Genomic DNA, 19,041 nt, shown 5'->3' with positions numbered 1-19,041 from the left:
TTTTGAAATATCAGGAAGTTGAGATCTATGAGGAGCTGGTATGAAAAAGGAACCGAGTTGTGACACATAGCACTTCCGATCTTGTTGGAAAAGAGGACTTAGGAGACTTCTCACACTCCTATTTCCCCTGTTCATCTGATGACGAGAGTGTTGGATTTAACCAAAGAAACGAGAACACCATCCCATCTGATTGTAGTACGCTTACTTCACATAATGCGAAGCCCGAGCAGGGACTTGAACCCTGGACCCTCCGATTAAGAGTCTGATGCCCTACCGACTGAGCTACCCGGGCTCGCGGCAAGCCGCCGCCCTGCTGCGGCTTTTCCTGCTTGAGCTGGAAAAGACGTTCGCGCTTCACACTCTCGCGCAGCCATTCTGACACAATCCACACAATTCAGTAGGAAAGACGGGCAGCCCCGACTGTGCAGGGCCGATTCCAAACCGCTGTCTCTCTTCATCACCCCCATTCCATTGCCGCCCCGACCTCTCTCTACTGTAACAACCCTCCTCAACACACACCTCTGGCACCGTCAAAGCCATCAGCAAGCTTACAACACAGCACCGCCAAAGTAAGAACGGTGCTCATGAGACGGCCTCATCATCATCCCTCCAACACCACGCACAGTCCCTACCCCCAGCATCCACTCTCTGCTCGACACAATCCACCCGAACACAAGCCGCAGGCACCGACACTCCCACACGCACTGCCACATCACCATCAGCTCCAAAACAAGGAAGATGTGCATGAAAGGTTCCGTTTGAAGTGTCTGACTTGATTTTAAAAAAGCAGACCATCGATGACAGCAGTGTCCATAAATCGAAGCTTCAGCACGTGCAAATAGAATCAGGATTTCACTGCTGCCTCCCAGCGCCACGGACCCTTGTCGGATTCGAGCCTCGGGCGACTACCTGTGTGCAGTTTGCACATTCTACCCGTGTCTGCGTGGATTTCGTCGGACGGATCCGGTTTCCTCCCACAGTCCAAAGGTGTGCAGGTCAGGTGTTCTGGCCATGCTAAATTGCCCATTGTTTTCAGGGATGTGTAGGTTCGGTGCATTTGTTCGGGGTAAATAGAGTCATGCGGTAGGGGTTTGGGTGTGTGGGGGATACTACTGGGAGAGTCGGGAGCCTGTTTCCACAGTCGAGGGATTCGATGCTAATTTCTGATTACGCACATTTGGAGGACCTGAAAGAGATCAATTCAAACAGAAGCCACGCTTTGCGGGAGAAACACCGCGAGTTTGGCAGCAACTGCCACATTTCGGAAATGCAGGCAAAAGTGGCCTGTGCTTGCTTCCCACCGCCACAATGTGAGGGCCATTCAGTCTGATTTGCTCGCACTACGCCTTCGCTGTTGTCCCGTGGCAGTGCAATTTAAAAGCGACCCGCCCGAGCAGGCACTTGAACCCTGGACCCTCAGATTAAGAGTCTGATGCTCTACCGACTGAGCTACCCGGGCTCGCGGCAAGCCGCCGCCCTGCTGCGGCTTTTCCTGCTTGAGCTGGAAAAGACGTTCGCGCTTCACACTCTCGCGCAGCCATTCTGACACAATCCACACAATTCAGTAGGAAAGACGGGCAGCCCCGACTGTGCAGGGCCGATTCCAAACCGCTGTCTCTCTTCATCACCCCCATTCCATTGCCGCCCCGACCTCTCTCTACTGTAACAACCCTCCTCAACACACACCTCTGGCACCGTCAAAGCCATCAGCAAGCTTACAACACAGCACCGCCAAAGTAAGAACGGTGCTCATGAGACGGCCTCATCATCATCCCTCCAACACCACGCACAGTCCCTACCCCCAGCATCCACTCTCTGCTCGACACAATCCACCCGAACACAAGCCGCAGGCACCGACACTCCCACACGCACTGCCACATCACCATCAGCTCCAAAACAAGGAAGATGTGCATGAAAGGTTCCGTTTGAAGTGTCTGACTTGATTTTAAAAAAGCAGACCATCGATGACAGCAGTGTCCATAAATCGAAGCTTCAGCACGTGCAAATAGAATCAGGATTTCACTGCTGCCTCCCAGCGCCACGGACCCTTGTCGGATTCGAGCCTCGGGCGACTACCTGTGTGCAGTTTGCACATTCTACCCGTGTCTGCGTGGATTTCGTCGGACGGATCCGGTTTCCTCCCACAGTCCAAAGGTGTGCAGGTCAGGTGTTCTGGCCATGCTAAATTGCCCATTGTTTTCAGGGATGTGTAGGTTCGGTGCATTTGTTCGGGGTAAATAGAGTCATGCGGTAGGGGTTTGGGTGTGTGGGGGATACTACTGGGAGAGTCGGGAGCCTGTTTCCACAGTCGAGGGATTCGATGCTAATTTCTGATTACGCACATTTGGAGGACCTGAAAGAGATCAATTCAAACAGAAGCCACGCTTTGCGGGAGAAACACCGCGAGTTTGGCAGCAACTGCCACATTTCGGAAATGCAGGCAAAAGTGGCCTGTGCTTGCTTCCCACCGCCACAATGTGAGGGCCATTCAGTCTGATTTGCTCGCACTACGCCTTCGCTGTTGTCCCGTGGCAGTGCAATTTAAAAGCGACCCGCCCGAGCAGGCACTTGAACCCTGGACCCTCAGATTAAGAGTCTGATGCTCTACCGACTGAGCTACCCGGGCTCGCGGCAAGCCGCCGCCCTGCTGCGGCTTTTCCTGCTTGAGCTGGAAAAGACGTTCGCGCTTCACACTCTCGCGCAGCCATTCTGACACAATCCACACAATTCAGTAGGAAAGACGGGCAGCCCCGACTGTGCAGGGCCGATTCCAAACCGCTGTCTCTCTTCATCACCCCCATTCCATTGCCGCCCCGACCTCTCTCTACTGTAACAACCCTCCTCAACACACACCTCTGGCACCGTCAAAGCCATCAGCAAGCTTACAACACAGCACCGCCAAAGTAAGAACGGTGCTCATGAGACGGCCTCATCATCATCCCTCCAACACCACGCACAGTCCCTACCCCCAGCATCCACTCTCTGCTCGACACAATCCACCCGAACACAAGCCGCAGGCACCGACACTCCCACACGCACTGCCACATCACCATCAGCTCCAAAACAAGGAAGATGTGCATGAAAGGTTCCGTTTGAAGTGTCTGACTTGATTTTAAAAAAGCAGACCATCGATGACAGCAGTGTCCATAAATCGAAGCTTCAGCACGTGCAAATAGAATCAGGATTTCACTGCTGCCTCCCAGCGCCACGGACCCTTGTCGGATTCGAGCCTCGGGCGACTACCTGTGTGCAGTTTGCACATTCTACCCGTGTCTGCGTGGATTTCGTCGGACGGATCCGGTTTCCTCCCACAGTCCAAAGGTGTGCAGGTCAGGTGTTCTGGCCATGCTAAATTGCCCATTGTTTTCAGGGATGTGTAGGTTCGGTGCATTTGTTCGGGGTAAATAGAGTCATGCGGTAGGGGTTTGGGTGTGTGGGGGATACTACTGGGAGAGTCGGGAGCCTGTTTCCACAGTCGTGGGATTCGATGCTAATTTCTGATTACGCACATTTGGAGGACCTGAAAGAGATCAATTCAAACAGAAGCCACGCTTTGCGGGAGAAACACCGCGAGTTTGGCAGCAACTGCCACATTTCGGAAATGCAGGCAAAAGTGGCCTGTGCTTGCTTCCCACCGCCACAATGTGAGGGCCATTCAGTCTGATTTGCTCGCACTGCGCCTTCGCTGTTGTCCCGTGGCAGTGCAATTTAAAAGCGACCCGCCTGAGCAGGGACTTGAACCCTGGACCCTCAGATTAAAAGTCTGATGCTCTACCGACTGAGCTACCCGGGCTCGCGGCAAGCCGCCGCCCTGCTGCGGCTTTTCCTGCTTGAGCTGGAAAAGACGTTCGCGCTTCACACTCTCGCGCAGCCATTCTGACACAATCCACACAATTCAGTAGGAAAGACGGGCAACCCCGACTGTGCAGGGCCGATTCCAAACCGCTGTCTCTCTTCATCACCCCCATTCCATTGCCGCCCCGACCTCTCTCTACTGTAACAACCCTCCTCAACACACACCTCTGGCACCGTCAAAGCCATCAGCAAGCTTACAACACAGCACCGCCAAAGTAAGAACGGTGCTCATGAGACGGCCTCATCATCATCCCTCCAACACCACGCACAGTCCCTACCCCCAGCATCCACTCTCTGCTCGACACAATCCACCCGAACACAAGCCGCAGGCACCGACACTCCCACACGCACTGCCACATCACCATCAGCTCCAAAACAAGGAAGATGTGCATGAAAGGTTCCGTTTGAAGTGTCTGACTTGATTTTAAAAAAGCAGACCATCGATGACAGCAGTGTCCATAAATCGAAGCTTCAGCACGTGCAAATAGAATCAGGATTTCACTGCTGCCTCCCAGCGCCACGGACCCTTGTCGGATTCGAGCCTCGGGCGACTACCTGTGTGCAGTTTGCACATTCTACCCGTGTCTGCGTGGATTTCGTCGGACGGATCCGGTTTCCTCCCACAGTCCAAAGGTGTGCAGGTCAGGTGTTCTGGCCATGCTAAATTGCCCATTGTTTTCAGGGATGTGTAGGTTCGGTGCATTTGTTCGGGGTAAATAGAGTCATGCGGTAGGGGTTTGGGTGTGTGGGGGATACTACTGGGAGAGTCGGGAGCCTGTTTCCACAGTCGAGGGATTCGATGCTAATTTCTGATTACGCACATTTGGAGGACCTGAAAGAGATCAATTCAAACAGAAGCCACGCTTTGCGGGAGAAACACCGCGAGTTTGGCAGCAACTGCCACATTTCGGAAATGCAGGCAAAAGTGGCCTGTGCTTGCTTCCCACCGCCACAATGTGAGGGCCATTCAGTCTGATTTGCTCGCACTGCGCCTTCGCTGTTGTCCCGTGGCAGTGCAATTTAAAAGCGACCCGCCTGAGCAGGGACTTGAACCCTGGACCCTCAGATTAAAAGTCTGATGCTCTACCGACTGAGCTACCCGGGCTCGCGGCAAGCCGCCGCCCTGCTGCGGCTTTTCCTGCTTGAGCTGGAAAAGACGTTCGCGCTTCACACTCTCGCGCAGCCATTCTGACACAATCCACACAATTCAGTAGGAAAGACGGGCAACCCCGACTGTGCAGGGCCGATTCCAAACCGCTGTCTCTCTTCATCACCCCCATTCCATTGCCGCCCCGACCTCTCTCTACTGTAACAACCCTCCTCAACACACACCTCTGGCACCGTCAAAGCCATCAGCAAGCTTACAACACAGCACCGCCAAAGTAAGAACGGTGCTCATGAGACGGCCTCATCATCATCCCTCCAACACCACGCACAGTCCCTACCCCCAGCATCCACTCTCTGCTCGACACAATCCACCCGAACACAAGCCGCAGGCACCGACACTCCCACACGCACTGCCACATCACCATCAGCTCCAAAACAAGGAAGATGTGCATGAAAGGTTCCGTTTGAAGTGTCTGACTTGATTTTAAAAAAGCAGACCATCGATGACAGCAGTGTCCATAAATCGAAGCTTCAGCACGTGCAAATAGAATCAGGATTTCACTGCTGCCTCCCAGCGCCACGGACCCTTGTCGGATTCGAGCCTCGGGCGACTACCTGTGTGCAGTTTGCACATTCTACCCGTGTCTGCGTGGATTTCGTCGGACGGATCCGGTTTCCTCCCACAGTCCAAAGGTGTGCAGGTCAGGTGTTCTGGCCATGCTAAATTGCCCATTGTTTTCAGGGATGTGTAGGTTCGGTGCATTTGTTCGGGGTAAATAGAGTCATGCGGTAGGGGTTTGGGTGTGTGGGGGATACTACTGGGAGAGTCGGGAGCCTGTTTCCACAGTCGAGGGATTCGATGCTAATTTCTGATTACGCACATTTGGAGGACCTGAAAGAGATCAATTCAAACAGAAGCCACGCTTTGCGGGAGAAACACCGCGAGTTTGGCAGCAACTGCCACATTTCGGAAATGCAGGCAAAAGTGGCCTGTGCTTGCTTCCCACCGCCACAATGTGAGGGCCATTCAGTCTGATTTGCTCGCACTGCGCCTTCGCTGTTGTCCCGTGGCAGTGCAATTTAAAAGCGACCCGCCCGAGCAGGGACTGGAACCCTGGACCCTCAGATTAAAAGTCTGATGCTCTACCGACTGAGCTACCCGGGCTCGTGGCCAGCCGCCGGGCTGCTGCGGCTTTTCCTGCTTGAGCTGGAAAAGACGTTCGCGCTTCACACTCTCGCGCAGCCATTCTGACACAATCCACACAATTCAGTAGGAAAGACGGGCAGCCCCGACTGTGCAGGGCCGATTCCAAACCGCTGTCTCTCTTCATCACCCCCATTCCATTGCCGCCCCGACCTCTCTCTACTGTAACAACCTTCCTCAACACACACCTCTGGCACCGTCAAAGCCATCAGCAAGCTTACAACACAGCACCGCCAAAGTAAGAACGGTGCTCATGAGACGGCCTCATCATCATCCCTCCAACACCACGCACAGTCCCTACCCCCAGCATCCACTCTCTGCTCGACACAATCCACCCGAACACAAGCCGCAGGCACCGACACTCCCACACGCACTGCCACATCACCATCAGCTCCAAAACAAGGAAGATGTGCATGAAAGGTTCCGTTTGAAGTGTCTGACTTGATTTTAAAAAAGCAGACCATCGATGACAGCAGTGTCCATAAATCGAAGCTTCAGCACGTGCAAATAGAATCAGGATTTCACTGCTGCCTCCCAGCGCCACGGACCCTTGTCGGATTCGAGCCTCGGGCGACTACCTGTGTGCAGTTTGCACATTCTACCCGTGTCTGCGTGGATTTCGTCGGACGGATCCGGTTTCCTCCCACAGTCCAAAGGTGTGCAGGTCAGGTGTTCTGGCCATGCTAAATTGCCCATTGTTTTCAGGGATGTGTAGGTTCGGTGCATTTGTTCGGGGTAAATAGAGTCATGCGGTAGGGGTTTGGGTGTGTGGGGGATACTACTGGGAGAGTCGGGAGCCTGTTTCCACAGTCGAGGGATTCGATGCTAATTTCTGATTACGCACATTTGGAGGACCTGAAAGAGATCAATTCAAACAGAAGCCACGCTTTGCGGGAGAAACACCGCGAGTTTGGCAGCAACTGCCACATTTCGGAAATGCAGCCTGTGCTTGCTTCCCACCGCCACAATGTGAGGGCCATTCAGTCTGATTTGCTCGCACTGCGCCTTCGCTGTTGTCCCGTGGCAGTGCAATTTAAAAGCGACCCGCCCGAGCAGGGACTTGAACCCTGGACCCTCAGATTAAAAGTCTGATGCTCTACCGACTGAGCTACCCGGGCTCGTGGCCAGCCGCCGGGCTGCTGCGGCTTTTCCTGCTTGAGCTGGAAAAGACGTTCGCGCTTCACACTCTCGCGCAGCCATTCTGACACAATCCACACAATTCAGTAGGAAAGACGGGCAGCCCCGACTGTGCAGGGCCGATTCCAAACCGCTGTCTCTCTTCATCACCCCCATTCCATTGCCGCCCCGACCTCTCTCTACTGTAACAACCTTCCTCAACACACACCTCTGGCACCGTCAAAGCCATCAGCAAGCTTACAACACAGCACCGCCAAAGTAAGAACGGTGCTCATGAGACGGCCTCATCATCATCCCTCCAACACCACGCACAGTCCCTACCCCCAGCATCCACTCTCTGCTCGACACAATCCACCCGAACACAAGCCGCAGGCACCGACACTCCCACACGCACTGCCACATCACCATCAGCTCCAAAACAAGGAAGATGTGCATGAAAGGTTCCGTTTGAAGTGTCTGACTTGATTTTAAAAAAGCAGACCATCGATGACAGCAGTGTCCATAAATCGAAGCTTCAGCACGTGCAAATAGAATCAGGATTTCACTGCTGCCTCCCAGCGCCACGGACCCTTGTCGGATTCGAGCCTCGGGCGACTACCTGTGTGCAGTTTGCACATTCTACCCGTGTGTGCGTGGATTTCGTCGGACGGATCCGGTTTCCTCCCACAGTCCAAAGGTGTGCAGGTCAGGTGTTCTGGCCATGCTAAATTGCCCATTGTTTTCAGGGATGTGTAGGTTCGGTGCATTTGTTCGGGGTAAATAGAGTCATGCGGTAGGGGTTTGGGTGTGTGGGGGATACTACTGGGAGAGTCGGGAGCCTGTTTCCACAGTCGAGGGATTCGATGCTAATTTCTGATTACGCACATTTGGAGGACCTGAAAGAGATCAATTCAAACAGAAGCCACGCTTTGCGGGAGAAACACCGCGAGTTTGGCAGCAACTGCCACATTTCGGAAATGCAGGCAAAAGTGGCCTGTGCTTGCTTCCCACCGCCACAATGTGAGGGCCATTCAGTCTGATTTGCTCGCACTGCGACTTCGCTGTTGTCCCGTGGCAGTGCAATTTAAAAGCGACCCGCCCGAGCAGGGACTTGAACCCTGGACCCTCAGATTAAAAGTCTGATGCTCAACCGACTCAGCTACCCGGGCTCGCGGCAAGCCGCCGCCCTGCTGCGGCTTTTCCTGCTTGAGCTGGAAAAGACGTTCGCGCTTCACACTCTCGCGCAGCCATTCTGACACAATCCACACAATTCAGTAGGAAAGACGGGCAGCCCCGACTGTGCAGGGCCGATTCCAAACCGCTGTCTCTCTTCATCACCCCCATTCCATTGCCGCCCCGACCTCTCTCTACTGTAACAACCCTCCTCAACACACACCTCTGGCACCGTCAAAGCCATCAGCAAGCTTACAACACAGCACCGCCAAAGTAAGAACGGTGCTCATGAGACGGCCTCATCATCATCCCTCCAACACCACGCACAGTCCCTACCCCCAGCATCCACTCTCTGCTCGACACAATCCACCCGAACACAAGCCGCAGGCACCGACACTCCCACACGCACTGCCACATCACCATCAGCTCCAAAACAAGGAAGATGTGCATGAAAGGTTCCGTTTGAAGTGTCTGACTTGATTTTAAAAAAGCAGACCATCGATGACAGCAGTGTCCATAAATCGAAGCTTCAGCACGTGCAAATAGAATCAGGATTTCACTGCTGCCTCCCAGCGCCACGGACCCTTGTCGGATTCGAGCCTCGGGCGACTACCTGTGTGCAGTTTGCACATTCTACCCGTGTCTGCGTGGATTTCGTCGGACGGATCCGGTTTCCTCCCACAGTCCAAAGGTGTGCAGGTCAGGTGTTCTGGCCATGCTAAATTGCCCATTGTTTTCAGGGATGTGTAGGTTCGGTGCATTTGTTCGGGGTAAATAGAGTCATGCGGTAGGGGTTTGGGTGTGTGGGGGATACTACTGGGAGAGTCGGGAGCCTGTTTCCACAGTCGAGGGATTCGATGCTAATTTCTGATTACGCACATTTGGAGGACCTGAAAGAGATCAATTCAAACAGAAGCCACGCTTTGCGGGAGAAACACCGCGAGTTTGGCAGCAACTGCCACATTTCGGAAATGCAGGCAAAAGTGGCCTGTGCTTGCTTCCCACCGCCACAATGTGAGGGCCATTCAGTCTGATTTGCTCGCACTACGCCTTCGCTGTTGTCCCGTGGCAGTGCAATTTAAAAGCGACCCGCCCGAGCAGGGACTTGAACCCTGGACCCTCAGATTAAAAGCCGGATGCTCTACCGACTGAGCGACCCGGGCTCGTGGCAAACTGCCGTCCTGCTGCGGCTTTTCCTGCTTGAGCTGGAAAAGACGTTCGCGCTTCACACTCTCGCGCAGCCATTCTGACACAATCCACACAATTCAGTAGGAAAGACGGGCAGCCCCGACTGTGCAGGGCCGATTCCAAACCGCTGTCTCTCTTCATCACCCCCATTCCATTGCCGCCCCGACCTCTCTCTACTGTAACAACCCTCCTCAACACACACCTCTGGCACCGTCAAAGCCATCAGCAAGCTTACAACACAGCACCGCCAAAGTAAGAACGGTGCTCATGAGACGGCCTCATCATCATCCCTCCAACACCACGCACAGTCCCTACCCCCAGCATCCACTCTCTGCTCGACACAATCCACCCGAACACAAGCCGCAGGCACCGACACTCCCACACGCACTGCCACATCACCATCAGCTCCAAAACAAGGAAGATGTGCATGAAAGGTTCCGTTTGAAGTGTCTGACTTGATTTTAAAAAAGCAGACCATCGATGACAGCAGTGTCCATAAATCGAAGCTTCAGCACGTGCAAATAGAATCAGGATTTCACTGCTGCCTCCCAGCGCCACGGATCCTTGTCGGATTCGAGCCTCGGGCGACTACCTGTGTGCAGTTTGCACATTCTACCCGTGTCTGCGTGGATTTCGTCGGACGGATCCGGTTTCCTCCCACAGTCCAAAGGTGTGCAGGTCAGGTGTTCTGGCCATGCTAAATTGCCCATTGTTTTCAGGGATGTGTAGGTTCGGTGCATTTGTTCGGGGTAAATAGAGTCATGCGGTAGGGGTTTGGGTGTGTGGGGGATACTACTGGGAGAGTCGGGAGCCTGTTTCCACAGTCGAGGGATTCGATGCTAATTTCTGATACGCACATTTGGAGGACCTGAAAGAGATCAATTCAAACAGAAGCCACGCTTTGCGGGAGAAACACCGCGAGTTTGGCAGCAACTGCCACATTTCGGAAATGCAGGCAAAAGTGGCCTGTGCTTGCTTCCCACCGCCACAATGTGAGGGCCATTCAGTCTGATTTGCTCGCACTACGCCTTCGCTGTTGTCCCGTGGCAGTGCAATTTAAAAGCGACCCGCCCGAGCAGGGACTTGAACCCTGGACCCTCAGATTAAGAGTCTGATGCTCTACCGACTGAGCTACCCGGGCTCGCGGCAAGCCGCCGCCCTGCTGCGGCTTTTCCTGCTTGAGCTGGAAAAGACGTTCGCGCTTCACACTCTCGCGCAGCCATTCTGACACAATCCACACAATTCAGTAGGAAAGACGGGCAGCCCCGACTGTGCAGGGCCGATTCCAAACCGCTGTCTCTCTTCATCACCCCCATTCCATTGCCGCCCCGACCTCTCTCTACTGTAACAACCCTCCTCAACACACACCTCTGGCACCGTCAAAGCCATCAGCAAGCTTACAACACAGCACCGCCAAAGTAAGAACGGTGCTCATGAGACGGCCTCATCATCATCCCTCCAACACCACGCACAGTCCCTACCCCCAGCATCCACTCTCTGCTCGACACAATCCACCCGAACACAAGCCGCAGGCACCGACACTCCCACACGCACTGCCACATCACCATCAGCTCCAAAACAAGGAAGATGTGCATGAAAGGTTCCGTTTGAAGTGTCTGACTTGATTTTAAAAAAGCAGACCATCGATGACAGCAGTGTCCATAAATCGAAGCTTCAGCACGTGCAAATAGAATCAGGATTTCACTGCTGCCTCCCAGCGCCACGGACCCTTGTCGGATTCGAGCCTCGGGCGACTACCTGTGTGCAGTTTGCACATTCTACCCGTGTCTGCGTGGATTTCGTCGGACGGATCCGGTTTCCTCCCACAGTCCAAAGGTGTGCAGGTCAGGTGTTCTGGCCATGCTAAATTGCCCATTGTTTTCAGGGATGTGTAGGTTCGGTGCATTTGTTCGGGGTAAATAGAGTCATGCGGTAGGGGTTTGGGTGTGTGGGGGATACTACTGGGAGAGTCGGGAGCCTGTTTCCACAGTCGAGGGATTCGATGCTAATTTCTGATTACGCACATTTGGAGGACCTGAAAGAGATCAATTCAAACAGAAGCCACGCTTTGCGGGAGAAACACCGCGAGTTTGGCAGCAACTGCCACATTTCGGAAATGCAGGCAAAAGTGGCCTGTGCTTGCTTCCCACCGCCACAATGTGAGGGCCATTCAGTCTGATTTGCTCGCACTGCGACTTCGCTGTTGTCCCGTGGCAGTGCAATTTAAAAGCGACCCGCCCGAGCAGGGACTTGAACCCTGGACCCTCAGATTAAAAGTCGGATGCTCTACCGACTGAGCTACCCGGGCTCGCGGCAAGCCGCCGCCCTGCTGCGGCTTTTCCTGCTTGAGCTGGAAAAGACGTTCGCGCTTCACACTCTCGCGCAGCCATTCTGACACAATCCACACAATTCAGTAGGAAAGACGGGCAGCCCCGACTGTGCAGGGCCGATTCCAAACCGCTGTCTCTCTTCATCACCCCCATTCCATTGCCGCCCCGACCTCTCTCTACTGTAACAACCCTCCTCAACACACACCTCTGGCACCGTCAAAGCCATCAGCAAGCTTACAACACAGCACCGCCAAAGTAAGAACGGTGCTCATGAGACGGCCTCATCATCATCCCTCCAACACCACGCACAGTCCCTACCCCCAGCATCCACTCTCTGCTCGACACAATCCACCCGAACACAAGCCGCAGGCACCGACACTCCCACACGCACTGCCACATCACCATCAGCTCCAAAACAAGGAAGATGTGCATGAAAGGTTCCGTTTGAAGTGTCTGACTTGATTTTAAAAAAGCAGACCATCGATGACAGCAGTGTCCATAAATCGAAGCTTCAGCACGTGCAAATAGAATCAGGATTTCACTGCTGCCTCCCAGCGCCACGGACCCTTGTCGGATTCGAGCCTCGGGCGACTACCTGTGTGCAGTCTGCACATTCTACCCGTGTCTGCGTGGATTTCGTCGGACGGATCCGGTTTCCTCCCACAGTCCAAAGGTGTGCAGGTCAGGTGTTCTGGCCATGCTAAATTGCCCATTGTTTTCAGGGATGTGTAGGTTCGGTGCATTTGTTCGGGGTAAATAGAGTCATGCGGTAGGGGTTTGGGTGTGTGGGGGATACTACTGGGAGAGTCGGGAGCCTGTTTCCACAGTCGAGGGATTCGATGCTAATTTCTGATTACGCACATTTGGAGGACCTGAAAGAGATCAATTCAAACAGAAGCCACGCTTTGCGGGAGAAACACCGCGAGTTTGGCAGCAACTGCCACATTTCGGAAATGCAGGCAAAAGTGGCCTGTGCTTGCTTCCCACCGCCACAATGTGAGGGCCATTCAGTCTGATTTGCTCGCACTGCGACTTCGCTGTTGTCCCGTGGCAGTGCAATTTAAAAGCGACCCGCCCGAGCAGGGACTTGAACCCTGGACCCTCAGATTAAAAGTCTGATGCTCAACCGACTGAGCTACCCGGGCTCGCGGCAAGCCGCCGCCCTGCTGCGGCTTTTCCTGCTTGAGCTGGAAAAGACGTTCGCGCTTCACACTCTCGCGCAGCCATTCTGACACAATCCACACAATTCAGTAGGAAAGACGGGCAGCCCCGACTGTGCAGGGCCGATTCCAAACCGCTGTCTCTCTTCATCACCCCCATTCCATTGCCGCCCCGACCTCTCTCTACTGTAACAACCCTCCTCAACACACACCTCTGGCACCGTCAAAGCCATCAGCAAGCTTACAACACAGCACCGCCAAAGTAAGAACGGTGCTCATGAGACGGCCTCATCATCATCCCTCCAACACCACGCACAGTCCCTACCCCCAGCATCCACTCTCTGCTCGACACAATCCACCCGAACACAAGCCGCAGGCTCCAACACTCCCACACGCACTGCCACATCACCATCAGCTCCAAAACAAGGAAGATGTGCATGAAAGGTTCCGTTTGAAGTGTCTAACTTGATTTTAAAAAAGCAGACCATCGATGACAGCAGTGTCCATAAATCGAAGCTTCAGCACGTGCAAATAGAATCAGGATTTCACTGCTGCCTCCCAGCGCCACGGACCCTTGTCGGATTCGAGCCTCGGGCGACTACCTGTGTGCAGTTTGCACATTCTACCCGTGTCTGCGTGGATTTCGTCGGACGGATCCGGTTTCCTCCCACAGTCCAAAGGTGTGCAGGTCAGGTGTTCTGGCCATGCTAAATTGCCCATTGTTTTCAGGGATGTGTAGGTTCGGTGCATTTGTTCGGGGTAAATAGAGTCATGCGGTAGGGGTTTGGGTGTGTGGGGGATACTACTGGGAGAGTCGGGAGCCTGTTTCCACAGTCCAGGGATTCGATGCTAATTTCTGATTACGCACATTTGGAGGACCTGAAAGAGATCAATTCAAACAGAAGCCACGCTTTGCGGGAGAAACACCGCGAGTTTGGCAGCAACTGCCACATTTCGGAAATGCAGGCAAAAGTGGCCTGTGCTTGCTTCCCACCGCCACAATGTGCGGGCCATTCAGTCTGATTTGCTCGCACTACGCCTTCGCTGTTGTCCCGTGGCAGTGCAATTTAAAAGCGACCCGCCCAAGCAGGGACTTGAACCCTGGACCCTCAGATTAAAAGCCTGATGCTCTTCCGACTGGGCTACCCGGGCTCGTGGCAAGCCGCCACGCCCTGGTGCGGCTTTTCCTGCTTGAGCTGGAAAAGACGTTCGCGCTTCACACTCTCGCGCAGCCATTCTGACACAATCCACACAATTCAGTAGGAAAGACGGGCAGCCCCGACTGCGCAGGGCCGATTCCAAACCGCTGTCTCTCTTCATCACCCCCATTCCATTGCCGCCCCGACCTCTCTCTACTGTAACAACCCTCCTCAACACACACCTCTGGCACCATCAAAGCCATCAGCAAGCTTACAACACAGCACCGCCAAAGTAAGAACGGTGCTCATGAGACGGCCTCATCATCATCCCTCCAACACCACGCACAGTCCCTACCCCCAGCATCCACTCTCTGCTCGACACAATCCACCCGAACACAAGCCGCAGGCACCGACACTCCCACACGCACTGCCACATCACCATCAGCTCCAAAACAAGGAAGATGTGCATGAAAGGTTCCGTTTGAAGTGTCTGACTTGATTTTAAAAAAGCAGACCATCGATGACAGCAGTGTCCATAAATCGAAGCTTCAGCACGTGCAAATAGAATCAGGATTTCACTGCTGCCTCCCAGCGCCACGGACCCTTGTCGGATTCGAGCCTCGGGCGACTACCTGTGTGCAGTTTGCACATTCTACCCGTGTCTGCGTGGATTTCGTCGGACGGATCCGGTTTCCTCCCACAGTCCAAAGGTGTGCAGGTCAGGTGTTCTGGCCATGCTAAATTGCCCATTGTTTTCAGGGATGTGTAGGTTCGGTGCATTTGTTCGGGGTAAATAGAGTCATGCGGTAGGGGTTTGGGTGTGTGGGGGATACTACTGGGAGAGTCGGGAGCCTGTTTCCACAGTCGAGGGATTCGATGCTAATTTCTGATACGCACATTTGGAGGACCTGAAAGAGATCAATTCAAACAGAAGCCACGCTTTGCGGGAGAAACACCGCGAGTTTGGCAGCAACTGCCACATTTCGGAAATGCAGGCAAAAGTGGCCTGTGCTTGCTTCCCACCGCCACAATGTGAGGGCCATTCAGTCTGATTTGCTCGCACTACGCCTTCGCTGTTGTCCCGTGGCAGTGCAATTTAAAAGCGACCCGCCCGAGCGGGGACTTGAACCCTGGACCCTCAGATTAAGAGTCTGATGCTCTACCGACTGAGCTACCCGGGATCGCGGCAAGCCGCCGCCCTGCTGCGGCTTTTCCTGCTTGAGCTGGAAAAGACGTTCGCGCTTCACACTCTCGCGCAGCCATTCTGACACAATCCACACAATTCAGTAGGAAAGACGGGCAGCCCCGACTGTGCAGGGCCGATTCCAAACCGCTGTCTCTCTTCATCACCCCCATTCCATTGCCGCCCCGACCTCTCTCTACTGTAACAACCCTCCTCAACACACACCTCTGGCACCGTCAAAGCCATCAGCAAGCTTACAACACAGCACCGCCAAAGTAAGAACGGTGCTCATGAGACGGCCTCATCATCATCCCTCCAACACCACGCACAGTCCCTACCCCCAGCATCCACTCTCTGCTCGACACAATCCACCCGAACACAAGCCGCAGGCACCGACACTCCCACACGCACTGCCACATCACCATCAGCTCCAAAACAAGGAAGATGTGCATGAAAGGTTCCGTTTGAAGTGTCTGACTTGATTTTAAAAAAGCAGACCATCGATGACAGCAGTGTCCATAAATCGAAGCTTCAGCACGTGCAAATAGAATCAGGATTTCACTGCTGCCTCCCAGCGCCACGGACCCTTGTCGGATTCGAGCCTCGGGCGACTACCTGTGTGCAGTTTGCACATTCTACCCGTGTCTGCGTGGATTTCGTCGGACGGATCCGGTTTCCTCCCACAGTCCAAAGGTGTGCAGGTCAGGTGTTCTGGCCATGCTAAATTGCCCATTGTTTTCAGGGATGTGTAGGTTCGGTGCATTTGTTCGGGGTAAATAGAGTCATGCGGTAGGGGTTTGGGTGTGTGGGGGATACTACTGGGAGAGTCGGGAGCCTGTTTCCACAGTCGAGGGATTCGATGCTAATTTCTGATTACGCACATTTGGAGGACCTGAAAGAGATCAATTCAAACAGAAGCCACGCTTTGCGGGAGAAACACCGCGAGTTTGGCAGCAACTGCCACATTTCGGAAATGCAGGCAAAAGTGGCCTGTGCTTGCTTCCCACCGCCACAATGTGAGGGCCATTCAGTCTGATTTGCTCGCACTACGCCTTCGCTGTTGTCCCGTGGCAGTGCAATTTAAAAGCGACCCGCCCGAGCAGGGACTTGAACTCTGGACCCTCAGATTAAGAGTCTGATGCTCTACCGACTGAGCTACCCGGGCTCGAGGCAAGCAGCCGCCCTGCTGCGGCTTTTCCTGCTTGAGCTGGAAAAGACGTTCGCGCTTCACACTCTCGCGCAGCCATTCTGACACAATCCACACAATTCAGTCGGAAAGACGGGCAGCCCCGACTGTGCAGGGCCGATTCCAAACCGCTGTCTCTCTTCATCACCCCCATTCCATTGCCGCCCCGACCTCTCTCTACTGTAACAACCCTCCTCAACACACACCTCTGGCACCGTCAAAGCCATCAGCAAGCTTACAACACAGCACCGCCAAAGTAAGAACGGTGCTCATGAGACGGCCTCATCATCATCCCTCCAACACCACGCACTGTCCCTACCCCCAGCATCCACTCTCTGCTCGACACAATCCACCCGAACACAAGCCGCAGGCACCGACACTCCCACACGCACTGCAACATCACCATCAGCTCCAAAACAAGGAAGATGTGCATGAAAGGTTCCGTTTGAAGTGTCTGACTTGATTTTAAAAAAGCAGACCATCGATGACAGCAGTGTCCATAAATCGAAGCTTCAGCACGTGCAAATAGAATCAGGATTTCACTGCTGCCAACCAACGCCACGGACCCTTGTCGGATTCGAGCCTCGGGCGACTACCTGTGTGCAGTTTGCACATTCTACCCGTGTCTGCGTGGATTTCGTCGGACGGATCCGGTTTCCTCCCACAGTCCAAAGGTGTGCAGGTCAGGTGTTCTGGCCATGCTAAATTGCCCATTGTTTTCAGGGATGTGTAGGTTCGGTGCATTTGTTCGGGGTAAATAGAGTCATGCGGTAGGGGTTTGGGTGTGTGGGGGATACTACTGGGAGAGTCGGGAGCCTGTTTCCACAGTCGAGGGATTCGATGCTAATTTCTGATTACGCACATTTGGAGGACCTGAAAGAGATCAATTCAAACAGAAGCCACGCTTTGCGGGAGAAACACCGCGAGTTTGGCAGCAACTGCCACATTTCGGAAATGCAGGCAAAAGTGGCCTGTGCTTGCTTCCCACCGCCACAATGTGAGGGCCATTCAGTCTGATTTGCTCGCACTACGCCTTCGCTGTTGTCCCGTGGCAGTGCAATTTAAAAGCGACCCGCCCGAGCAGGGACTTGAACCCTGGACCCTCAGATTAAAAGTCTGATGCTCTACCGACTGAGCTACCCGGGCTCGTGGCAAGCCGCCGCCCTGCTGCGGCTTTTCCTGCTTGAGCTGGAAAAGACGTTCGCGCTTCACACTCTCGCGCAGCCATTCTGACACAATCCACACAATTCAGTAGGAAAGACGGGCAGCCCCGACTGTGCAGGGCCGATTCCAAACCGCTGTCTCTCTTCATCACCCCCATTCCATTGCCGCCCCGACCTCTCTCTACTGTAACAACCCTCCTCAACACACACCTCTGGCACCGTCAAAGCCATCAGCAAGCTTACAACACAGCACCGCCAAAGTAAGAACGGTGCTCATGAGACGGCCTCATCATCATCCCTCCAACACCACGCACAGTCCCTACCCCCAGCATCCACTCTCTGCTCGACACAATCCACCCGAACACAAGCCGCAGGCACCGACACTCCCACACGCACTGCCACATCACCATCAGCTCCAAAACAAGGAAGATGTGCATGAAAGGTTCCGTTTGAAGTGTCTGACTTGATTTTAAAAAAGCAGACCATCGATGACAGCAGTGTCCATAAATCGAAGCTTCAGCACGTGCAAATAGAATCAGGATTTCACTGCTGCCTCCCAGCGCCACGGACCCTTGTCGGATTCGAGCCTCGGGCGACTACCTGTGTGCAGTTTGCACATTCTACCCGTGTCTGCGTGGATTTCGTCGGACGGATCCGGTTTCCTCCCACAGTCCAAAGGTGTGCAGGTCAGGTGTTCTGGCCATGCTAAATTGCCCATTGTTTTCAGGGATGTGTAGGTTCGGTGCATTTGTTCGGGGTAAATAGAGTCATGCGGTAGGGGTTTGGGTGTGTGGGGGATACTACTGGGAGAGTCGGGAGCCTGTTTCCACAGTCGAGGGATTCGATGCTAATTTCTGATACGCACATTTGGAGGACCTGAAAGAGATCAATTCAAACAGAAGCCACGCTTTGCGGGAGAAACACCGCGAGTTTGGCAGCAACTGCCACATTTCGGAAATGCAGGCAAAAGTGGCCTGTGCTTGCTTCCCACCGCCACAATGTGAGGGCCATTCAGTCTGATTTGCTCGCACTACGCCTTCGCTGTTGTCCCGTGGCAGTGCAATTTAAAAGCGACCCGCCCGAGCAGGGACTTGAACCCTGGACCCTCAGATTAAAAGTCTGATGCTCTACCGACTGAGCTACCCGGGCTCGTGGCAAGCCGCCGCCCTGCTGCGGCTTTTCCTGCTTGAGCTGGAAAAGACGTTCGCGCTTCACACTCTCGCGCAGCCATTCTGAC

At 54.1% G+C, this 19,041-nt stretch overlaps 17 non-coding genes across 17 annotated transcripts; all 17 read right to left on the bottom strand.

Moving 5' to 3' along the window:
• Nucleotides 1-219: 219 nt before the first annotated feature.
• trnak-uuu (transfer RNA lysine (anticodon UUU)) lies at nucleotides 220-292 on the bottom strand. Its single transcript has one exon. It is a non-coding gene; the product is annotated as a tRNA-Lys (tRNA).
• Nucleotides 293-1,386: 1,094 nt separating this feature from the next.
• On the bottom strand, nucleotides 1,387-1,459 carry trnak-cuu (transfer RNA lysine (anticodon CUU)). The gene has a single exon. It is a non-coding gene; the product is annotated as a tRNA-Lys (tRNA).
• Nucleotides 1,460-2,553: 1,094 nt separating this feature from the next.
• Nucleotides 2,554-2,626, bottom strand: trnak-cuu (transfer RNA lysine (anticodon CUU)). Its single transcript has one exon. It is a non-coding gene; the product is annotated as a tRNA-Lys (tRNA).
• A 1,094-nt stretch (nucleotides 2,627-3,720) lies between these two features.
• On the bottom strand, nucleotides 3,721-3,793 carry trnak-uuu (transfer RNA lysine (anticodon UUU)). Its single transcript has one exon. It is a non-coding gene; the product is annotated as a tRNA-Lys (tRNA).
• Nucleotides 3,794-4,887: 1,094 nt separating this feature from the next.
• On the bottom strand, nucleotides 4,888-4,960 carry trnak-uuu (transfer RNA lysine (anticodon UUU)). Its single transcript has one exon. It is a non-coding gene; the product is annotated as a tRNA-Lys (tRNA).
• A 1,094-nt stretch (nucleotides 4,961-6,054) lies between these two features.
• Nucleotides 6,055-6,127, bottom strand: trnak-uuu (transfer RNA lysine (anticodon UUU)). Its single transcript has one exon. It is a non-coding gene; the product is annotated as a tRNA-Lys (tRNA).
• A 1,084-nt stretch (nucleotides 6,128-7,211) lies between these two features.
• trnak-uuu (transfer RNA lysine (anticodon UUU)) lies at nucleotides 7,212-7,284 on the bottom strand. The gene has a single exon. It is a non-coding gene; the product is annotated as a tRNA-Lys (tRNA).
• A 1,094-nt stretch (nucleotides 7,285-8,378) lies between these two features.
• On the bottom strand, nucleotides 8,379-8,451 carry trnak-uuu (transfer RNA lysine (anticodon UUU)). Its single transcript has one exon. It is a non-coding gene; the product is annotated as a tRNA-Lys (tRNA).
• Nucleotides 8,452-9,545: 1,094 nt separating this feature from the next.
• On the bottom strand, nucleotides 9,546-9,618 carry trnak-uuu (transfer RNA lysine (anticodon UUU)). Its single transcript has one exon. It is a non-coding gene; the product is annotated as a tRNA-Lys (tRNA).
• Nucleotides 9,619-10,711: 1,093 nt separating this feature from the next.
• Nucleotides 10,712-10,784, bottom strand: trnak-cuu (transfer RNA lysine (anticodon CUU)). Its single transcript has one exon. It is a non-coding gene; the product is annotated as a tRNA-Lys (tRNA).
• A 1,094-nt stretch (nucleotides 10,785-11,878) lies between these two features.
• trnak-uuu (transfer RNA lysine (anticodon UUU)) lies at nucleotides 11,879-11,951 on the bottom strand. Its single transcript has one exon. It is a non-coding gene; the product is annotated as a tRNA-Lys (tRNA).
• Nucleotides 11,952-13,045: 1,094 nt separating this feature from the next.
• trnak-uuu (transfer RNA lysine (anticodon UUU)) lies at nucleotides 13,046-13,118 on the bottom strand. The gene has a single exon. It is a non-coding gene; the product is annotated as a tRNA-Lys (tRNA).
• A 1,094-nt stretch (nucleotides 13,119-14,212) lies between these two features.
• On the bottom strand, nucleotides 14,213-14,285 carry trnak-uuu (transfer RNA lysine (anticodon UUU)). The gene has a single exon. It is a non-coding gene; the product is annotated as a tRNA-Lys (tRNA).
• A 1,095-nt stretch (nucleotides 14,286-15,380) lies between these two features.
• On the bottom strand, nucleotides 15,381-15,453 carry trnak-cuu (transfer RNA lysine (anticodon CUU)). Its single transcript has one exon. It is a non-coding gene; the product is annotated as a tRNA-Lys (tRNA).
• Nucleotides 15,454-16,547: 1,094 nt separating this feature from the next.
• trnak-cuu (transfer RNA lysine (anticodon CUU)) lies at nucleotides 16,548-16,620 on the bottom strand. The gene has a single exon. It is a non-coding gene; the product is annotated as a tRNA-Lys (tRNA).
• Nucleotides 16,621-17,714: 1,094 nt separating this feature from the next.
• trnak-uuu (transfer RNA lysine (anticodon UUU)) lies at nucleotides 17,715-17,787 on the bottom strand. Its single transcript has one exon. It is a non-coding gene; the product is annotated as a tRNA-Lys (tRNA).
• A 1,093-nt stretch (nucleotides 17,788-18,880) lies between these two features.
• trnak-uuu (transfer RNA lysine (anticodon UUU)) lies at nucleotides 18,881-18,953 on the bottom strand. Its single transcript has one exon. It is a non-coding gene; the product is annotated as a tRNA-Lys (tRNA).
• Nucleotides 18,954-19,041: the final 88 nt, after the last annotated feature.

The sequence above is a fragment of the Chiloscyllium plagiosum genome, unplaced genomic scaffold, assembly GCF_037043375.1.
Source record: "Chiloscyllium plagiosum isolate Xiang-an unplaced genomic scaffold, Cpla_swu_hap1 HiC_scaffold_28, whole genome shotgun sequence".
NCBI lineage: Eukaryota > Metazoa > Chordata > Chondrichthyes > Orectolobiformes > Hemiscylliidae > Chiloscyllium > Chiloscyllium plagiosum.
The sequence above is the reverse complement of the archived record's forward strand: the minus strand, read 5'-3'. Positions and strand labels throughout refer to the sequence as shown.